General features: G+C 31.7%; 1 protein-coding gene across 7 annotated transcripts in view; it reads right to left on the bottom strand.

Moving 5' to 3' along the window:
• Positions 1 to 13,987, bottom strand: part of LOC119634971 (sex determination protein fruitless) — a 441,512-nt gene that overhangs the window by 380,849 nt on the left and 46,676 nt on the right. The window contains exon 1 of one of the 7 annotated variants that reach the window (XM_038029441.1): positions 301 to 316. The exons of the other annotated variants lie outside the window; for them this stretch is intronic. The gene's annotated coding sequence lies outside the window, so the exon portion shown is untranslated. Of the gene's footprint in view, positions 1 to 300; positions 317 to 13,987 lie in introns of those variants that run through there. 7 annotated transcript variants of the gene reach the window in all.

Raw genomic sequence — 13,987 nt, 5'->3', positions numbered from 1 at the left:
CACTAATAAGACTACGAGACATAAATAAATTTGGCTTTAAACTTGAAATGTTCAAAATGAAGAAAACCACGAGACTATCTACTTAACTAAGGAACGCCGGTTTATTTTCATGCTTATTACACTAAATTTTTGTCATTTTATTATATGCTCTTATGCTTTTCCTTAACACTTTATGTATAATGCTTAGTTTTCGTGTACAAATCATAAAAAATATTAAGAATAAAAGTAATAAAAAATATAACAAAAGTGTAAAGTATACAATAAAAATTGTTTATTTATTTACTTTATCACATGACTCACTTTTAGTAACTTTTGTAATAAAATTTACACGATTAAATGGGCTTTAAGTGTGTGTGTATGTGTGTGTGTGTGTGTGCGCGCTAAGTTTACTTATACTCATATACTCTCATATAGTGTCAGTCTAAGTACAATAAAAGCTGGCACACATTCAAACTTAACTCTTTTCGTTTTTTAGTTATTTATTTATTTATTTATTTTTTTTTTTTTTTGAGATATATATTTACAAATAAAACTAAGATGACTTGTAAGCATGTGTGTACGTATGTAGGCTGTCATATATATTTGCACTTGGTTGTGTGTTGGAATTTGTTGGTAGGTTAAGAAATGGATTTTTTTTTTTTATTTTTCTTCTTTTTTTTTTTTGTTTTTAGTTTTTTTCTATTTACTTACAAAGACACATTCAAACACAAACATACACCATAAAGGACACACAAAGGCATACACGCACGCACACAAACACACATATTTATATAAATAAATATACATATACGCACACAGACAATAGTATATTATTATTATGTAGGCAATATATATAGTCAGATATAAGTGCTAAGAATAATATCGAGCGTCCTCACTGTAGGAGATTACGCGTGCAACTAAAGTCCAGTGGCATAGACAAACTCAAAGGACTCGAATAAAACGTATGCACATTTTTAGTTTGGCTGACTTTTTTATGAGCCTCTGCTACTTATATTCCTATATTCTATGCTGCCAGCGATGCAGTTGCTGTTTACAGTGAAATTTTATTATGGTATGAAAGTCATTTGACTGCAGTCAACGACAACTGCACTTTTATAATACGTTCGTCGTCTATACATATCTATGTATATTCGTACATACTATATATATATATATATATAGATATATAAACCAAAAAAAAAAAAAAAGCTTTTCGTAATGTTTGTCAATGTTTTAATCAACAAAATATAAGAAAAAAGCGAAATTTATAATTTGCGAAAAAAAATCAAACGCAAAAAATAAAAAAAAAACAAAAAAAAGCAGTTTTTAAACAACTCCTCTTTTAATAGGATGCCAACCACAGTCATTTTTGCTGCTTCAGATCGTATTGTTTTTTTTGTTATTGTAACCATATAAATACCAGACACCCTCGCAACTGAAAAGACTTCCTTATTGTGTGTGCTTCTGCAGGGCAATATGTAATAAAAATGCATAGAACGCAAACGAGAGACAGAGAAGGTGAGAGACAGAGAGAGCGAGAAAGAGAGAGAGAGAGAGAGAGAGAGAGAGAGTAAACGAATGTGGTAGAGAAAGAGAAAAAGCGACATAGGGAGAGAGAGAAAGAGAGTGAAAAATGAAAACTAATATAGAGAGTTTATGTATCAGTCAGTCAGTCAGTCAGTGATATTCCATATACATAAAAATGTAAAATATATAAAAATATATATATATATATGAAACCTACATAGCTTCATATTCTCAACTTTTTTATAAACTTAAGAGAAATAATATCTTGATAGTAAAGTTACAAAAAACTCTTCTTCTCTGCCTATCTCTGTTACCTTTTCTTATTCTCTCTTTCAATCTACTTTCGAGTTACCTTTTACTAATGATAACTATTAAGCAATGATAACACAAAAACCATACAAGCACAACTGCATTATTACTTAACATATCTGCACATATACATATATATAAACGAAAACAAATTAATATTTTTGAAAAGTTGTTCTCATTGAAAAGCACATAACATACCTAACTAAGTTAACATCAGCAGACATACGATATTGCAAATATTTAACATTTTAATTTTTTTTTTTTTTTTTTTTTTTTTCTTTTTTTTCTTCATTACTTTATATATTCAACATTTTGATTCACTTCAAGTTAAACGCGTTTAGGGAAAATTTTTAGTGATGACATCGACCCAAAACAACGGCAGACACTTAGACACTTGATCTCAAAACACATTAAACCGCAAAGTATTACTGTTGCACTATTTTTTCATCGCCATGAAAAAGCGCATGTATCTACTTGCTGTTCCTCATCCTCAATCGATTCACTTTAGTTTTTGCTCTTCCACACATATATATGTATATACATATACATATATATATATATATATATATATATACACATACACACTCGCAAACACATCTCTTCTTTTACTCTCTTCTCGCATTGCATCGCTGTTGGCAGAAATGTCTCTCTCTTTTAGTTGTGCTGCTGTATGCACACTCACTCCGACATGTCTGTGACAGTTGCCGGGTCATTTATTATGTATGTGTGCAGACAAGCACACAGTTTGCACAAGGCCAAACAATTTAATCTGCTTACTGTTTCTTGCTATTGTTTTGACGTTTGCTTGCATAAGTGTGCGTACGTATATTCCATGTCTGTTATTTTCACTTGCTGTTGTTACCGTGACGATAGATAAAAGTTTGTCATGGTGTTAGTTATTGATGCATTTGTTACAGATTGTCTTACACCCATCAATTTCACACGCGTGTTGGTGTTTATGTTTACTGTGTAACAATATTTAAGCGTTAGTATAACACAAACAAACGGAACTGCTGTTGGAAAAGCACACATATAAAGGGTGTCATAGTAAAATGAAAAAAAAAAAAAAAAAAAAAAAAAAAAAAAAAAAAAAATACCCTCCTTTCCTTTAATAGCTTTTGTCCCCTTCCGTTAAGCAGAGGTGCAAGTATATTGCCAAAGATTTAGCAAATGAATGCCAAGGCCAATGTATATCGGGAAATATGAATTCATTTCTTGAGCACCCTGTATACATCATGTCAGTACGATTTAATTCTCAATGGTGTAGGATTTTAATTAAAAATTCTTAGAATTTAGAATACATAATGTGCGTTAGAAGAAAGTTTTCTAAAACGCATAATAATAAAAATCGAAAATTAATAGATAATGCTTCTTACCGTAAATGATATACTGTGAACAGTGGTCAAGGATTATTCCATAATACTTTGAATCCTTAAAGAATTTAAAAAAAAAAAAAACAAACAAAAAAAAAATAACAACAATACACCTTCGTTCCATCTTTCCATGTTCACATATAAATGAATGAAGAGAAATTTTAAAATACTTAAGTCAAGGTCGATATCAACCAATAGCGTATCTTGTTCCCGTTTTTGGTATTACTTTCATAGTAAATCTTCTAAACGCCAACAGCGGGGTTTGCACAAATTTCTATACTTTTCGCCTTCTGAGAAAAAGCTTCTGGTATTTTCACGCCCAGTTTATTCTAATTCGTTGTTAGTCCACAAAACTATATGTGAGGCCTCAAAATATTTTTATTTAATTGTTCTCATCTAATAACGACCATATTCGACCACACAGAAAAGAACTAAGTCAAGTTTCTAGATACTTTTTAAGGCTTCTAACAAGCGTGTAGAGATTTTGGGTTGGGAAGTTATAGGAATACATATCAAATGCAACTGTGTTTCGTCAGTTATGGACGCTACTAGCCCAAAATCAAAATTGTTTTCATAATGTTCTTTTAAAGGATGACTAGTAAAACTTCAATTCAATATATATTACGGCACTAAATGTATTACAGAAAATGAATAAATGGTTTATAGCGATTATTACCTTCTTTTTAGGACAAATCCTCCAGTTTTAAGTGAAAATTAAGAATGTGCGCTTCATGATAATTTCAAAAACGGAGGACAGATAGCTTGCGACTATCAAGCATACGCAAACTATATGCTTTAACGGATCTCTAATTTTCGAAAGAATTAACAAAGTGAAAATAGTTCTAAGAAGAGAAAGAAGCCGCGTTGTTGTTGTACTTAATTCAACATACTTGGCGGCTTACGCATGAAATGAATATTTGAAAATTGCTTTACAACTTTGATTGCGTGCGCAAATCTAACTATATGTAAATTCATATATCAACCTTAGATGCGTTATTTGTTAGCTCAAACAAATTTAAAATTTACTTTCGCTCTAAATGCATTAAAGCATCATGAACACAATAGATCTTTTTAAAAAAAAAGATAATAAATGCACTAAAAACGCTTATACTGTAAAAATAGTCATAACTTAGTAAGAGCTCTTTAGAAAAGATTAGTTTATTGCTTGTTCTCCTTTCTTTTAATATTCTTCTTGCCTTTATAGTGCAACTAAAAAGAATAATCATTTCGTTAAATGGGTGCAAGTCTGTGTATATGCAGTTAAGCAGTTTACATTGCAAACAAATTTTACATACTTTGACAAGAACAATTACGCTTTGCCATACGCACACCTACGCCTAACAAACAAAAAAAATAAAAAAAAAAATAAAAATCTTTTTTTCGTATTTCATCGCACGAAAGCGTTATAAAAAAATAAATAAATAAATAAATAAATAATAACCAATAATGCTAAAACGTTATCACAAAGAACCTATACCAACAACAAACGCTGTAAGCCTGACATGTTAAGAAAATCTGTATACTGTTAAAAATGACGGCACGTGTTTCTCTCTCATTATTATCAGACAAAAGCATGTTTTAGTTTTGTTTTGATTTATAACTTCGTTGCAAGTAAATTCTGCAAAGTAAATGAATATGTAAAAAAATGCAAAAAAATCGCAAAAAAACAAAAAAAAACAGAGGAAAATAAAATAATTGAGAACAGTATAGTGCAACAATGTCACGTGGTATGCGAAAAGTACTTTTAGGAATTTATATCAAGCTCACAATTGCACATTGCATTCGAGAGCGTCAATGACGATGAGAGCTCTTTTGAAATGATATGAAGAGAGAAAAATTTTACAAAATATTTACTCTTCATAATATGTAATTGAAAGAGAATTTTAACAGTACATTCCGACTGATGTTTTGTAGAGGAAATATGTTATTAAAATTTCTTTAAAGCTTTGACTTTAACAAAACACACATACGCGCACGCATCAAAATGAAATCATATTACATATACGTGTCAAACTTTAATGTAAAAAGAGTAAGCACGACAAACTTGTCTCCACCTCTTATGCGTGCGTTTTGTACATAGATATATATATATATATATATATATATAGCGAAGTTCTATTTTAAGGGTTGGAGTTAATATTACGATATACAACATTGTTGTTTTGTTGCTAATGTTTTATATATATATATATATGTATATATATATATGTATATATATATGTGACTATATATATTTTATAGAATTTCATTTACTAGCACACGACGGTATACGATTTTTTGGCGAATTCAAAAAGAAAATAATCAAACATTATATACCAGCGTATGTAGACATTATGTTTAATAATACTTTTGTGTATATAAAGACATAAAGATAAGAGTTAAGCCTCTATAAGTGTATGTAATACGTCTATATATAGATTCGTTTGCTCTAACTTGTAAATAGGAGACTAGCGTAACCTCATTTTTCATTTTGGGGTGTAAATACATCTCTATGTATTTGCAAAATAAAATATGAAAGCTGATTGGATGATTTTACACATAAAAATGTATCCTTACAATAACGTGGCCAGATTTATGTACATATAAACGTTTACAAGCAAATCAGATATAAACCATATAAAGGAAGAATACTTTAATATTCGCATTATATTTTCATTCTACTACAATATTTTTAATTTTATATTTAAGAAATAGCATCAAAAAAAAAAAAAAATCTAAATACATTCCCACCTATCTTGCCAACGACGCATGTAATTGTTCCATATGCTCCTCCCATTGCAACATGTTGCTAGGTTCTCTCATGCACTTGTAAATTCCCCTACTCAGATTTTTAATTTTTTTTTACATACTTCCCTTATGTAGAAAGTTATGTACATTGTGCAAGTACATTAACATGTACGTAGCTAGCTGCAGGTTACCTACTCGTACCAATCAGCCAACCACTGCAATACTGTTAGTGAGTGCTTTCTTCTTACTACTATGTCCATTATACGAACTAACAGCAACAACATATATTTTGGTTGATTCTTTTTTTCATTATTGTTGTTGTTCATTTTGTATTTATACCTTACTAACATTGGTTTACGTTATTTGCTCGTTGCCACACATCGTTTTACTGATTCGTTCGTAGTTTCTTTTCTTGCTTTTTGTTTTTTGTTTTTTTTTTTTTTGTTTTTGTTTTATTTTGTTTAGTTTTTCAGTACATGGAGCCGATATTTATTTGTAGGTTCCTCGTTAACCATCGTCAATTACAATATTTTGTTGTGAGCTGATTATCGATGCAAGTAGACAGTATGTCGCTTTGCATTTTATCGCTACATTTACGTAAATTATAATATTTAATGTATTTTTTTTTTTTTTTTTTTTTTTTTATTTTTAGAAATCGCTTCTAAAGCCTTTTCGAAATATTTCATGATAATTTTACTTTATAAAATGGAAAAGAGGATTTAAAAAAAAAAAAGTTTTTCTTTTTTAATCTCATTATTAAATTGTATAGATATAGATATCGAAAATGTAGAAATTTATGATTTACAAAGAAACCCGTCAATATGTGGCTACTTAAGCAATTATTGCAGTAAAAGTGACTTTGATTTCTGCATATTTTCAAAATTATCTCCAAATCTCATAATAGCGATAAACCAGAGCACGAACATTAGATGTTTTTAACTTTCATAACATACATACACGCTCATACTCGCACCTAAGAATATCATAGAAATATGTTCTATTAAAGATTTCCTGAGTAGCTGGCTATGCCTATCTTTTTGCCTGTTCGTTAAAACCATGATTAAGGTATTTTTTCTCGCTTCTTTGCTTAAATACAAAATTTACAAAAAGTAAAACGTACATTAACTTTATAAGTAAGATATTTTTAATTTGTTTATAAAAATTATGGTCTTACGACTCTTAACTTCGCAATTTTACTCGCTTTTCGCTAAGTTTCAAAGTCGGAAAAGCCGAACTTTAATATTTTTTTGTTCATTTAAAATCGTAACACTGTGATCGAAAAGCAACACACACACCCATATTTGCATTTAACTCGTGTGCACTTATCCAAACTAATGGTTATTTTTTTACCCATCGCTGAAGAATGGATGAGGAATGTGTTCATTTTGTCAAATCGTTTGCAACGCTCGGAAGGAAGTTTTCGCGACTTCACAAGCTGCATATATTCTTGATCAGCATTAAATTCTAAATCGATTCTAATCATGTCCATTTGTCCATCTGCGTGTCTGTCCGTCTCTGTAATGTCTATTGGAAAGATTCTCGTGGCCGCAAAAATGAAGCTATCGACTTGAAGTTTGACAGAAACATTGGAAGTTCTTGCACGCACGTTAATGTTGAAAATGGACCAAATCGCTTAAACGCCGCACCTGCATTACCATGTAAACTAAGAACGCTTCTGTTTTACAAAAGAAATAAAGAATTGTTTTTTTGTTCATTACTCAGAAACTGTGGCAGATAAATGTACAAAAATTTGAAAGCATATCCTATAGACGACGTTGTAGCATTTGACAACAAAAATAGAAAAAATTGACCATACCTACGCGATATGTAGTGTAAGGCCCAGAAACGAGCTTCCAAAACCCCGTAAAGTAATATAAGTTCTTGGCCGTCCCTTTGTCTATCTGTCTATCTGCATAACTGTGTAATGTTTGTCTTAAACATTCTTCCGTTAGCGGAAAGAATTTTGGAATTCACTTAAATTTTTCCAAGGACACGCCTACAATAACCACACACCTATGTGACAAAAACTTTTATTTTGAAAATAGAAAAAATCAGCCGCGCTCACTCCATGAAAATTTTATTCTTTTACTTTTTTTTTTTTTGTCTTTTTTACGATATCGGTGATGGATATAAAAGATTCAGTCACTTGCTAGTTTTCCTTAGGTTTTCCTTAACTTCCTAGGTCAACCGAACATTGCCGTTAAATTTCACATTTATTTATGTGTATTGTTTGTGTATATATCTGTATTTTTCGGTTCATCTCCGCTTTATCTCAGCAAACAGATCAAAATTATGTCCACGGAACAGTTTTTTGTGTACCGAGGATAGCCAGCAGACGGACAAAGTTAAGTTATGCGACTAGGGCGACTGCGGAACGATACAAGTTGAATTTGCCCACCCATCACTTTGGCGTGAAGTTCGCTTAACGCTCAACTCATATTTCTTGCTAACAGTTTGGTCCGACGAAAGAGTGCTTCGGAGTGCGTTACATGACGACAATGATCGAAGAAAACCTAGTCTTATATGTGAATGTGATGAATGTGAATGTGAATGTGAATGATAGACTGTTTGCTGTCAATTGTTTGATTTTTTTCTCTAAGTTGTGGGGGTAAGCAGCAAGGTTTCTGAGCAGCAATAAGTTAATTGTCAGATTTGATAGCTAGGATCGTGAAAGAAGTCAAACATGTACTATACAATTATTTTAAGAGCAGAGAAGTTATCGCACTAGGCTTAACGCTTCGGCAAATATCCTCAAGAAAGATGTAAAAATTCACCCAAAACAACTTCAAGTGTGGAAATGTTCCGCACATGTTATAAAAAAGTTAAGAAAAGCTACAAAGCATAACAAAATCTTTTGTAATATTTTCATCGGTACAAAAAGCGCCAAACTGCGTCATTTTCTTGTCGACCTCTGACAAAGAACACAAGTTTCATATAACTGCATAGTTTGTAATAGCGTTGCATAGGTCGAGTTTTGCCGAGAGCATTTGCCGACAGCATTGTATTTCCCATATATCGCTTTTGCATCGGGTCATTACTCGGGCTAAAAATTAAAACCCGAATACAGTCCACTTTCATCGCAAGAAGGAAGCGCTTTAGTGAGAAGACCCTTTACCTTACATTTGAAGGCAGCAGAAGGATATGATCCATTAAAGTCTGGTGAAACAGTTAATACTAGCTACGTAATAAGTAAGTTAATGGTGGCTACGTAACTTGAATGGTTCCATTGTTCAAAAAGCCGCCAGAAACTCAAAAAAAAAAAAAAAAAAAAAAAAACCAACATAAGGGCACTTTTTCACACGTCTTATGTTCACTCATCTGTATTGCAAAAACTATTCACGACACATTGGAAAAGTACCCTATTGAAAAATGTTAGCTCATGCGGCCTAAATACCAAACTCTAGTCTTTCTTACCACTTGTACGTAGCGATCGCTAATGCAAATGCTGAGCAAGTCTTTGCTTTGTAAAAATTAGTGGAAAAGATGGTTCGCGACAAAAGCGAAGAGATTTTTAAAGGCGTGGCATAGACAAATCATCCGACAGAAAATGGGAAAATGATGGGCACGAAATACTTTTTTTTGTCGTTTTTATACAATAAATGTTCAGATTCCGGTTTCATATTTACATAGCTATACATTTATAATCATCTGTTTGTTACTTGTAAGTATGTATATGTTTTCTTATGCTCTTTATATCAGATATTTCATTTTCTTAATATCCTAATGAAAACTTCCAAAATAATAAAAATTGCAAGTCAAACCAACAAAGGCATATATGCACACGTGAATATGTGAAAATTAATTGCAAATGCAAAATATATTTGATCAGTTGATGCGAGAAAAAAAGAGTTCTTCTTCGATTATACCATTACAACTCAATTAGTTGTTTTCAAAACCATTTCAAAAACATTTTCAGTACAATGCACGCAGCTAACATTGTATTCTTTAGTAAATATAAGTAACATAACATTTACTTGAAAGAGTGCCAAGAAACGTGAGAATTGCTTCCCTTTTGCGATTGTAATTTCATTAGTTACACGACTAGGTTTGCTTTTACTATATTGTTTTGTCCGTTTATGATAATTGAAGGCTATTACAGCTTTAATTCGTTTAATATCCTAAGCAAGTGTGTTTCATTTGTTGCCCCTTTACGAGTGTTTCCTTTCGCTTTATAAGAATTTACTTTGCCATGAAACTAAGCCAAGGCACATGCAATGCGTGCGACAAAGATAGTTGATGAGTCAGTCTGTCGGTCTGTCTGTCCCAAAATTCATATCACTGTAATATATTAATTCAAACACATTTCCGACTGATGTAATTTGTTTGTTGCTCTACTGGTCACCAAACTATTCATCAGAATCATCGGCATCTACATCTGTTCGGTACAAAAACGATCGATTGCTTAATTTGCTGTTTAAAAGTCTAATTTGCAATGCTTTATAATGAAAAGTCGATCATTATAATATTTACGATAATTTCTAATAGCATTACTCCGTAATCCTCCTTTATGAGAAAATGGCTTAATATTTTTTAGACAATTGCTTCTTGTAAAACGTTAGCATTTAAAAATATTTACAAATAATTTATATCAAACTTGTTCAGTTAGCCAATTTTGCAAGTCAATGAGTCTTTAACATTCCTTCCCAGTTTATATATGTGCCTTCAACGTCAAAAGGATAAATGGTCCCTTCAACATATTCATCAATGTTATTTCTTTACATATAATGATGATTGTGAATATGTTGTGTGGCTTTTGAAACAAGTTGAAATAAAAAAAAATTGTAATAAAATTAAATTAAATAAAACATCTTGAAGGCAAAAAGAAAAAATCTTTTCTACTTCTTCTAACTAAGCAAAAAAAAAAAAAAAAAAAAATAAACGTCCTTTTGACTGAATGATTCGCAATGTCTTCTGCCAAATTTCATTTGTATTTATTTCATTTGTATAAAGAGCTCTTTCATGTTTGCCATACAGTTCATCTTCTTCAGTCATTTGAGCTGTTTTATTCCCATTCCCATGCATATCGTTGCACATCCTGCATCTTTGTAAATATTCTCAGCATAAAGTGAATATGTTCCCTGGTCGTAGTATAGTATGCAAAGCAAACAAATTTTCTTGAAATTTTTGCATACGCCAAAGAAAATGCAAAAAAAAAAAAAAACGAAAAAAAAAAAATCGTTTCATAACACACACACACACACAAGCAAAATTTATACTCAATTTAATCCATTTAAAGTGTTTAATTGTTTGTAATCGCTTTAAAATTAACGTTTTGAAAATTGTTTTCTGATATCAAAACGATTTTCTATGTTTGTTACACAAATAAAATCCAAATTGACAGTTATTTACACGGTTGCTTAAAAGCTAATCCTATCATTTCTGTGATTGCAGTTTCCATTGAATCCATTAAACAATCAATTGTCCATTGATTTCAATTTTTAGTTTCCTTTTTTTTTTTTTTTTTACCTACCACTGTGAGATGGGCGTATACTCATTTTGTTTTCCTGCTATAATATATGTAACACCATCTAAAAGGAAGCTTCAGACGCCCTATAAAGCATATATATATATATATCCTTGATCAGTGTGAAATTCTGCATTGATTTAGCCATGTCCGTCCGTCTGTCCATCTGTGTGCCTATGCATCTGTTTGCCTGTGTGGTGTGCATTGTTGACACTCTCCTAGTCGCAAACACGAAGATATCATCTTCAACTTTGATAGAAGCATTGAAAGTTTCTGCACGCTAGTTGATACTGAAAATGGGCCAAATTGGTCAGAGTAAAAGCGCGCAATGTAGCATAAACTAAATGCAACTAATAATAATTTTTGGATTTTTGCTCGTTACTCGGTGATTATAAAAGCTGGAAGCCTGAAATTTTTCACAATTGCTTTACGGGACACGGTACTTTCTAAGTCCAAAAGTGGAATTAATCAGCCTTGTCCACCTTAATGTTACATGTAATTACATTTAATTTCTTTTCACTTTTTTCAAGTTTTAATGCTTACACTATGCAGTCTACGCTAACTTTGCACTTTACCGTTAATGTCTCAATTAGACTTTATTTTACTCGGCCTTGCTAAACATTACAACTAAAATTCGGATTAATGCCGGCTATATATGTCCCGGGACATTAACACTTATAGGGAAATACAGTTACAAAATCAAGAAGGAAATGAACTTAGGTATGGTTCGATAAGCCAACGCAACCATATACCTAAAGTATGTCAATGTCTCTGCCATGTCTAAGAAGTTTGTTAAAACCAAAACGATTAAATTTTTAATAGATATATTTTTTTCGTAATAAAGGAATCAATCGTAAATATTGCAATTGCTATGTTCTCTTAAAGCGCGGACTGATTCGTAAAATATTAAAAAATGAGTTCTGGAAATATTATAGATGTTCGAGAATTCGCCACGCAACTTACGGATATATAGATTTTCATCTAGCTACCAACTCTTTTTCTGGGCATTTTTCTACTACGTGTTTCTTTTTGGGCAACAAATCCCGGCCATCTTACGTTTTTTTTTTTTGCAATAAGACCAACCAGTCAGAAAAAGTGCCCCATGTGCCTTAATATGGGGAGATTGAGAATATCTGCAGCTTAGGATAACATATAGGCCCGATCGGTAATCCGTTTGAGCACTCACTGCAGCTACGTTCAAGTGCAGCCAAACCGCACTGAGATTTATATCCAAAAACAACGACTTGATAACCACAACTCTCATGTGCTCGGCTGCAGCTTCTTTGAGGCAATCACTCGATTCCTTCGACTTGGAAAATTTTTATGTTTATCTTTTTCAACGGTCCATACCCTAGGAAAGATCTTCTCCTACTTACTATTTTTCTTGAGTATGTCTATCCCTGACTAAGTTTTTCCTTGTGCGACTGTTGAATATTTATCAAAACTTGCGACTTCCTACGAGCGATGATACGTGGCCTTGACCCTCTCAAAATTTGTGATCTTCATTTCTTGTTTCGGGATTGCCTTGTTTTTTACTCGCATCTTTTTTGAAGCGGCTCTGTATGGCTCGACGGCTCTATACGATCCCTGATCATTGGCGTTTTGCGACAAATTCAAGTACGTTTTGTCCTTCGGTCAGTTTTATCTGCTGTTTGTTGATTTAAATATTTTCGAGTTTTATTTTCTTTCATCTCTTTTTCGCTTTTGTATGAGTATGAAAAACTTTAGTTTTTTTTTTTTTGCATGTTTTTTGAATTAAACATTTTCAAGAAATGGATCGATTGCGGTAATACGCTTTGAGGAAGCAATAAATAAATATTTTATTTTTTCATTTTACTTGATGTTGCTTGGATTCCCATATTAAGCTATAAGAAGTTTACCTTTTGATGTGTGATACGCTATTAAATATCCCATTCAATGCAGAAAGAAGAAGAAAAAGAGAAAGAAGAAGAAAGAAGGATTTCATATCGTTTCTTTCTTTTCTTTGTCTTTGTCTTTTTTCTTTTTTTTTTTTTTTTTCTTTTTGCACACATTCTCTGACATTAAAACATATGTTAAACAAGTACAAGGAGAAGCAAATTATGCAACACATTTGATATGATGCAAAAAATATGTATGAAAAAAAAAGTAAAAAAGGCAAAAAAAGACAAAAAAATATCTAAAAATCACACAATAAAGCGAAATAAAGTTTATTTTGGTAAAAAGAAAAAAAAGAAAAAAAAAATGAAAATAGAGACTTGAGAGAAGAAATGCAATGAACGCAGCAAGAGTTTGCTTTCAGTGCTTAGAGAACCATGAAAATAGTTGCTTAAGTAGCTTTAAAAAACCAAGCGTGCAAAAGAAGCATGCGGTACATAGTAGTACCGTAGCAACATCACTTAAGTGGGTATTAAAGTTTAAATAAAAACACTTAACAATTTATGAAAGAAGAATATTTGAATGCGTTGATGGCGTTGGCGTTGACGATGGCGATGACGAGATGTTACGCAAATGCAAAACAAAGCATACCTCGATAATGTTGGTATACGGCGGTATGATGACTGTATAATCACAAAACGATAATGCAAAGAATTAAAAAGAAATAGTTTTTTGTGTTTTTTTTTTTTTT

Source organism: Glossina fuscipes, unplaced genomic scaffold (assembly GCF_014805625.2).
Source record: "Glossina fuscipes isolate IAEA_lab_2018 unplaced genomic scaffold, Yale_Gfus_2 3, whole genome shotgun sequence".
NCBI lineage: Eukaryota > Metazoa > Arthropoda > Insecta > Diptera > Glossinidae > Glossina > Glossina fuscipes.
This window is presented reverse-complemented; position numbering and strand designations above follow the sequence as displayed.